The sequence below is a fragment of the Rousettus aegyptiacus genome, unplaced genomic scaffold (genome assembly GCF_014176215.1).
Source record: "Rousettus aegyptiacus isolate mRouAeg1 unplaced genomic scaffold, mRouAeg1.p scaffold_m13_p_1, whole genome shotgun sequence".
Lineage (NCBI taxonomy): Eukaryota > Metazoa > Chordata > Mammalia > Chiroptera > Pteropodidae > Rousettus > Rousettus aegyptiacus.
In genome coordinates, this window is record NW_023416284.1 from 74,625,329 (window position 1) to 74,629,004 (window position 3,676).

General features: G+C 45.3%; 1 pseudogene; it reads left to right on the forward strand.

Annotated features, from left to right (window-relative positions):
- Positions 1-1,001: 1,001 nt before the first annotated feature.
- On the forward strand, positions 1,002-1,683 carry LOC107498306 (annotated as a pseudogene).
- The last annotated feature ends 1,993 nt before the right edge of the window (positions 1,684-3,676 follow it).

The window sequence follows — 3,676 nt, forward strand, 5'->3', positions numbered from 1 at the left end:
TGTAAGAAAAACAATAGACTAGCAAAATGAATTTTGACAAACTGCTACCAGGGTGTGAGCCCACACTCAAAAGAGAACTAAAGGCAGATTTGCGTGTCAAACTGCTGATGTCAGGCTGACGGCAGGACAAATCTAATAGGATGACAAATGGGTGTGTGTTACCAAAGGGAGAACAGGCACAGGACGCGTCTCTTCTAAATCCATTTGCAAATTTTTATGTCAGTTTGAAGATAAAAAGAGATATTTCCTGTCTGGAAAAGAAAACGGTATTGTTAGAGTAAAATCTCAATGAAGTGCAGAACTTCAACAGGTATAAAGAGTCTCAGCGCTAAGGTGCAAATTTCTTCCTTTGCTGTGGGCTTTCATTAGTCTCCTGTGGAGTCTCAGTGGCATAGGCCACTTATTTGAGACAAAGCACAATTCCTGTGTCCCTTTGTTAAAGGATTCTTAAAATCCCACAAATGAGTCTGCGTTGGAGCAATGCAAAAGAAGGACCTAACTTTCTACTGGAAATGCTCCCCTCAAATTTAGGGAAGTCGATGTTTGTGTTACTTATTGTTACACTGCATAAAAGGGAGCACCAGGTAGAATGGGGAGCATGGCCATGTGCCCATGACTTTGAATGGGAAAACCTCAGTACATAGCGTTGCCCTGAGAATTTATCACTAGAGAGCTCTGAGCACCATACACTCTTTCGGGAAGTAGACTGAAGTCCTTTGGGTCATAAAACAAGAATCTTAATGAGAAGATATTTGGGGATACACACTAGCAGGCGGTGGCCACTGGCTGCTGCTTTTCTCCAGGTTCTGTCTTGGTGCTGGAGGTGCCCAGCTCACTGGCTTCCTCCTTCCTCCAACGAGTGTGGTCGCCAGGGAGCCTCTCTCAAGCCTGCTCTACCAGTCCACAGCAGGGCTTGGGTGTCCGGCGGCGGCGGCGGCGGCGGCGGCGGCGAGCCGGTGGGCATTGCACATTGGTAGCATGGCTCCAGCCTGCGGTGCAGAATGCTGTCGGCGGTTTGGATGAACGTCCAGATGCTGCTGGAGGCGGCTGGCTATCTGGAGCGGCGGGAGAGAGAAGCTAAACATGGTTACGCCTCCATGTTACCCTACAGCAACAAGGACAGAGATGCTTGAAAATGAAGGAACAAATCCAAGAAGATATTTGGGGATACACACTAGCAGGCGGTGGCCACTGGCAGTAGCAGATCAACTCACAATGAAATGGAGAATAGTTGGGCCCATCTTCGCTTATGCCTGGAGAAGTCGAAGGGGCTAGTACGGCCTGGGCCCAAATGAAACCAACACATTGCACTGAGTTTATTAACAAAAGCCAAATTGCACACAAAGAAGCTAGGTGATTGTGACAGAAATGCCACTCTCTGAATAGACCAGCTTCAGCGAGAGCAGCGACACCTGAAGAGGCAGCTGGAGAAGCGGGATCGAGAGGATACGGAGGGACAGCATCAGCTCCACGGGCAACTTGGAGTGCTCAGACTCCGACGGGGAAGGAATCCATGTGGACGTTGAAAGCACAGACTATCTTACAGGTGAGTTGCACTGGAGCAGCGGCGGCCTGGGTGATTCCAACCAGCGGAAAAGCATGCAGAGCCTCAGCAGTGACGACGGCTATTACGGCTCCAGCATCGAAAGAATAAAGCTCCAGCACAATCACAAGACTGTGTAGGTCTGTAAGAGACAGTGGTCGCTTCAGCTGCCTCCCGGATTGTTCACCCTACCGGATCTAATTAGGTATTGGACTTACCCACAATTCCCTTGCGCTTAAACCTTAGTGTACCACCTTTACCAAAATCAGCTCTGTAAACGTTGTCAAGGAACTGCTTAGGATTGTGTTGTGGGTTTCAGATTGAATCCAATAGCTTCTCTTTCTCTCCATAAAAATTTGTCTCTGAGAGACTGTACATTTCAACCAATTGGAAGCACCCAAGAATTCATAGACTGAATATGCAATTTTTACATCTCAGTAATTTTCTCCTATATTTACTGTCCTTGTGTAGCCTACCAAACATTTCTTAAAGTTTTCTTGCTTCCTGTGTTACTTGCTATGAGTCTCAGGCCTGGCTGGTCCCAGGTCTGATCCAGGCTCACGCTAGGAATAAGACCCTGGATTTAGTATGTTCCATTAGTGTAGTAGGGCACCTGCACCTAACATATGTAAATTTAATTCACCTTACTGTATCACACATGTGTGGCTGAATGCCATTATTGTATTCTGATATATGTGGAGTCCATGTGGTCCCCTAGGGAGCAGAAGAAGAACAGAAGCAGCAGCAGAAGCAGAAGCGCGCTCCCCACAGTAAAGTTGGTGTCTGCCCTTTCATTTTCATGTCGCCCCTTGTGCATTCTTCCAACTGGGCCTCTCATCACCAAAACCTTCCCTTCTTCATCAGCTCAGCACTGACACTTGCCTAGCAGAAATGTACAAATGTGTCTTGTGCTTCGGAAAGTGAAGGAAACAAACTTCTAAAGTTGAGGTCCTGATCTCAGAACTCCACATTAAGCTTTGAAAGCAGCATTTAAGAGCCCTTAACCATGGACCTCACCCCAGCGAGGAGCCAGGAACACCTCCAGAAAGCACTCTCTCACACGCCCGGTGCCCACTCCCTGACTCACGTGTGGATGAGAGCAGTTATTTCTCACCCTAAAACAGAAACCTGGAGAGCACGTCTTTGGGGTTGCACAACTTATAAAAGTTCCAATGTTGTTTGTTCTCACAAATAAAACTGTACAATCTATTTTGTGTGCTGATCTTGGGACCATCTGTGTACTGCTGTCCCCAAGGCACATTTCCCTTCAGTTTGTTATGCTACTTGTCTGTGGACCATTTTTTTTCCCCTATATCAGATATAAATGAGCCCTCCATTTCCTACTTAACACAAAGTGATTGCACCTCTTTTTTTCCCCCACGTAAGTGATATTTGGTCCAATTCTAACCTATTTTCCTATTTAACTTTCAGCAATAAGTGAGCTTTGGCATTAGTTGAGCTAGCATCCATCATCAGTGAAAGGAAAAGTCCACACACATTTCCACTCTGTGCTGCAGGTGAACAGGAGAAGATTGTACAGTGTTACTAGAATTCCTCTCATTATTTTTGGACACACTCAGAAACTTCTTTATGGGTGCTTTTGGGTTGATAGTTTAAAAGGCTGATTTTTTTTTTTCCTTTTTTGGTTATGATTTCTCCCTTAACTGGTCTCCCACCTTTTAGCACATTTATTTAACCTAAAACAGAGCAAATGTATATGTACATAAAACACATTAAATCTATAAATACTGTTTGTTCATTTTATGTAAACTAACGTAATGGAAAATAAATTCTTATGACTTTGTGCTTTTACAGATGTGTTAGAAATTTGCATGTAGGTATCTACCAAATTGGTTCATTCTCATTAATATTTTTGCATTCATAGTTTTGAGGACTCGGGTGAATCTTTTTATTGAATTTGAACCATTTGTAAAAGCTGTGACACTGAAACAGCATGAATGTCACAAAGTGATGAGAACATTCCTAAAATCCACAGACACACTGCAATGTAAGGGCTCAATGGCTGCACCAGTAGCTGCAGCCACCCCGTGCTGCCTGCTGGCCTGAGGTCTCTCGGCACGCCACAGCCTCCCCCCAACTCCTCCAGCACCTTCGCCTTCCACAGGACTACAC